This window comes from Tupaia chinensis, unplaced genomic scaffold (assembly GCF_000334495.1).
Source record: "Tupaia chinensis unplaced genomic scaffold, TupChi_1.0 Scaffold000091_1, whole genome shotgun sequence".
NCBI classification, from domain to species: Eukaryota; Metazoa; Chordata; class Mammalia; order Scandentia; family Tupaiidae; genus Tupaia; species Tupaia belangeri.
This window is the reverse complement of record NW_006159553.1, coordinates 288878-293651: the sequence shown is the minus strand read 5'-3', so window position 1 is coordinate 293651 and position 4774 is coordinate 288878. Positions and strand designations below refer to the sequence as shown.

The following is a 4774-nucleotide window of genomic DNA, read 5'->3' as shown; positions in this document are numbered from 1 at the left end:
AGGAGGGAAGGGCAGGGGGTGGGGGCAAGGCCCGGGGGACCAGTGCGCCAGAGTGCCCAGCTGGGAAATACGGCTCTGAATTAACATCGTATGTTTCATAATCAGCTTTCGGCCCGGTTTACGCTCTTCAGCTACACTGGGGGGGGAGAAGAAGATGGGGGGCCTGGGCGATGAAGGGGACAGAGGTCTGCTCTCCCAGCCAAGGAAATTGTAACGGATTCCCCCTCCCGCAGTGCCGCCTGGCTTGCGTCCTTCTCCGAGGGGGTCCTAAGAAAACAAGGGGACCTGGGTCCAGCTGTCCTGGGAGGGGATCCCTTCCCTGCCTCTCCCCAACTACTGGGGGGGGAGAAGAAGATGGGGGGCCTGGGCGATGAAGGGGACAGAGGTCTGCTCTCCCAGCCAAGGAAATTGTAACGGATTCCCCCTCCCGCAGTGCCGCCTGGCTTGCGTCCTTCTCCGAGGGGGTCCTAAGAAAACAAGGGGACCTGGGTCCAGCTGTCCTGGGAGGGGATCCCTTCCCTGCCTCTCCCCAACTTTCTCCCGGATTCTGATTGTTCACTCTCCTCCCGCCCCCACGCCTGGCAGCTGCAGCCCAGGGCAGGGACTGAAAGTCAAGGGAGACGACGCCAGAGTTTTCCTTGGTCCTGGCCTGGGGTTGCCGGCCACTTCGCCTGGGAAGCACAGAGCTTGGCCTTGGAACAGTGCCACCCCGCCTGCAGTCCAGCCTCTCCAGACCAACTCAGACGGTTTGGTCAGTCCCGAAAGGTGGGCTGTGGGGTGAGGCCGGGCGGCTGTGAATGAGTCCCCGGCGAGGCCAGGGATGCACTAGCTCCCGGCTCGGGCTGAGCCCCGGGCTTCCAGGGCGCAGGGAGCCGCAATGGCGAACGTTCCCTTCCTGGAGAATTTCGGGGGCAGGAGTTGGCCTTGGAAACTTCTGCTGCCGTTCCTCCCCACTGGTGACTTCTCCACCTGTAGGTGGCGGCGGAGCGAGGCGGGTGCGGGTGGGAGGAGCGGGTTTCCAAAATCCCCTTTCACATCTCGGATAAGTGTAGCCCTGCCGCGCTGTGCCGCCCGCGAGGGAGGCCCTTCCTAGGGAAAAGCGAAAGATGAGCCTCTTCCAGGAGACGGAAGGGCTCGGCCTGGAACTTGCGCCAAAAGGGACACTGGGAACTCAGGCAGCAGCGAAAACGCTAAGGGTCTCTGGAGCGTGCCTCGGCTTTTCCCTGCCAGCCGTCCCTGCGGCCGGACCCCTCTGGGCTCCTTGGAGAGGAAACGCTTATGTGGTCCCCACAGAGCCCGCTAAGCAGGGCTCTGCGCCCCTGGCTCAGTCTTTCCCAAAGCGCAGCAAAGCTAGGGGCGCATCCCAGAGAATGGAAATCTGGGGTTTCCCCTGCCCAGGAGAGAGAAGGTTCCTTCTCCGCCCCTCTCAACCCCCTCCCCCCGCCCGAAGTGTCAAGTTTCCTCCAGGGGAGGGGGCGGGCTGTGGGTCGGCCTGGGCTGTAAAGTCGACTCTCCCTAACGATGGCAGAAGTTGCACGCGCACACATTCATACACACTTGTACTCGTGCACATTTGCACACTCACACGCGTACACACACACATGGTCCGACGTGCTTCAAGTGGGCAACCAAGATAGCTGCTGGCCCCGCGCACTTTTCCAGCTTCTAGGAGGGCGGGGCGCGCTGGGCGGAGCGCGGGCAGCTGAGAAATTGATAACAGATTCCACGGATTACAGCAGATCTCTTTGTTACAGCCGAAGCCACACAAACCGAACCCACTCTCGGCCGGACGCCCCTGGGGAGAGCCCACCAGCTCCCAGAGGGAGGGCCAACCGGGAGCTCGGCCGTCGGTTTCTGTCTCCCAGCTCCAGGGTAGGCGAGGGTGCCCCGAAGGGGATGGGATAGGAGAGCCCAGCCAGTCGTGTCTGCACTTAACCCGGTGCGCTTGCCCGGAAACACCTTGGCCTTCTTCCCGCTCCAATTGCAGCGCAACCCAGAAAGTGCCCCACAAGTAAGAGAGAGTCAAGGAACCCACGGCGAACTCAATAATAAATACGTGGACTCGGTGGGGCAAAACATCCCCGCCTGTTTACAAAGAGATCAGATCCGAAAAGGCAGTACGAACTGAGACTGTCACACCAGGGGTGAAACAAAAGTTCTGATCAGAAGCTGAGTTTCCCAAAGGACCAGCTACATGTTTTGGAACGCTCTAGGGGCCTAGGAAAGCTGACTCTGTAGGGACCCTGGGAATCTTCTTGGTGTACCAGCCTTGGGGAGGAGGGCTGGGGGCTTTTGAGCCTCTCTGGGAGGGCAGGGGAGGGGTGAGGTGGGAGGAGGGCGTTCTCTCGCCTTCATTCCAATTCAGAGCAACTCAAGCCCCTTCTGACTTTCCTTCAAAGCCTTCCCTCAGGATTAAAGGTGTTTCTAATCCTTCTTTATCAAATGCAGAGCGAGCCTGGGTGATGAGGGGTGAGGGACAGGAAACCTGATGGGAAAGGCTGATCAGAGGGCGTTGGGGCCTGAGGGGAGCGTCAGATCGCGTGCAAACCCGCGCAGCACCCACGTCCTCACCCACTACTTTCTCGGCAGGCCGCTAAAATAAATGACCACGAGGCTGGGCACAGGTCCTCCACCCTCAGCCACTGCAGCTGCCGGGCTGTCTGCATCCCCTTCTACTAGACAGGCCATGTCCAGGGCCCGAGTGTCTGGGAATGGAAAAGAGGAGGCACGCCAACGAGGCGGAAGAAGGGAGTTGGACCCCAGCTCCCGGTGTCGAAAAGGAAGATGGGAAACTCCACGAAGAATCTCTGCTCTCAGTGTATAATAAACCTTTCCCCTACTTGGGTCTCTCCTCGAAGCAAGGGGAGAGATGGAGATCAACACTGCTGCAGTCACACACTTGGGTCCTGCCGGGTGGGCAGAGAGAAGCGGGAGGAGATGGTGAAGAAGGAGCCGATAGGGGGTCTGCTTCGGGGGAGCAGACAAAGAAGCCATTGCGTGCAAGCCACGCGCCTGGGCGCAGGGGAGTCGCCGCCGCCTCAGGCCGCTGGTGATTGTCCATAGCGCTCCGGGGTGCGCGCACAGACCCGGCGAGGAGGGGGGACAGTCAGAGAGGGAAAGCGGGCGTTGCTCCTTGAGCGAGGATCAGCGCAAAGAACTTGGACCGCTCTGACCCGCTCTGGGCTCACAACGGACGGCAGGTCCGGGAACGCACAGACTCCAAGGGAAAAGTGGTCGGTCTCCTCTGTTTCTAGTTCATCCACTGGACAGGACTCGCCCGACCCCCGGGACAGACAGACAGATACCCACACCGTGTAGCATCTTCTCACACGGGATGCCTAACCGCGCACAGGCTCAACTCAGTCTAGAGGGGGAGCAGTCTCCATGGCTGGAGGAAGAAAATGAAAGATTCAACTTCCCACTCTTTAGAGGCACTTTCACCCCCCGCCCCCATAGGAGAAGAAACTGGGACCCGAGAGGGAAAGCAACACTCATCCTCAACCACAGAGAGTATTGGTGAGACCGCTGAGGCCAGACCCGAAGCTTTCTAGGGAGACACCCTTTCCAAAACCTGGAGAAGAGATACCAACCCCGCTGTCCAGTTACCCGATCCCCATTTGCTAGGTTGGACCCACCGCCCCTTTCGCATTGCTGCGGCCACGCTGTACAACCGGTCCTCTGGGGGCCTCCGAGGGGCCCTGCAGGGAGAGTAGGGCCTGGTGATCCAGAGGGATGAAGGGAGCAGAGGTAGGAGGGAAAGAAGGGGCGAGCTGCCTGCCAGCCCCAAGAAGCGAAGACTGGGAGACGTCCTACCTCAAGGCGGCCAACAGGGGGCAGCCGGCACCGCACGGCGGGGGCAGAAAAGGCAGCCGGTAAAGCTCCCAGCTCTGCGCACAACGCTAACCCCTGGTCCACCCGAGCGCTCCGGGCAGGGGCGGGGAAGACGAGGCACTCTCAGGTCGGGCCTCCAGGGGAGAGTTTTCCATGGAAGGGTGGAGGGTAGGGGAAACTAAAGGTAGCAACTCCAGGACGAGAGAACAACAGGTTCCCCCCCCCCCACACACACACACCATAGCGCACACACAGGCAGGCCAAGGACCCACACGCTCCGATCCACACACCAAGTTCGACTGTCCCCCAGTTGCTGCGAGCTCTCGTCATTGCCCCCTCAAAGCTCCCCTGGCAGAGGCTGTCCAGAAACCAAACCTTGGTATCTGGCTGGTTCAGCATTGCGTGTGCGAAGTATCCGCGGGAGGGAAGGGGCTTAGGAAGCGCGATCTTACCGCAAGGGCCCAAGTTACTTCCAAAACAGCCATCCATTTAAAGAAAGACGGAAGAGAAGGGACCCAGACGCCAGACCCGGTTTGGAAAGTAAACCAGAGCCCTGGGGTTTCCAGGTTTTATTTTGTTTAATCTTTGCAGGAGAAAGTTGCTTTTCATATAAAAACATCTCATTCCAATTTCAACCTTAGTCTCTAGGAAAGTGAAAATGGGAAAGACCGAGAAAAAAATGGCAATAAGGATCTAAGCTTGGAAGACAGGGAGAGGAAAAGTTGTTCGGAAAACAGCAAGTTATGTTGCAGGAAGAAACGTTAACTTTTCGTAAAAGTGAACTTTCGGTGACCCTCGGAGTGTGTGACTCGGCTTTAACATACAACTGACAATTAAAACAAACACGAGTTCACAAACTGGCCCCCGCCCGCTCTCCCAACGCGGAGGCCCAAGTGTTTCCAAAGGACTAGGCAGACTGCGGAGGGGGTCGGGGAGCGCTCTT

General features: G+C 59.1%; 1 protein-coding gene across 1 annotated transcript in view; it reads right to left on the bottom strand.

The window, feature by feature from the left end:
* Positions 1–4774, bottom strand: part of LOC102489573 (protein Wnt-5a) — a 19598-nt gene that overhangs the window by 12937 nt on the left and 1887 nt on the right. The gene's annotated exons all lie outside the window — the stretch shown is intronic.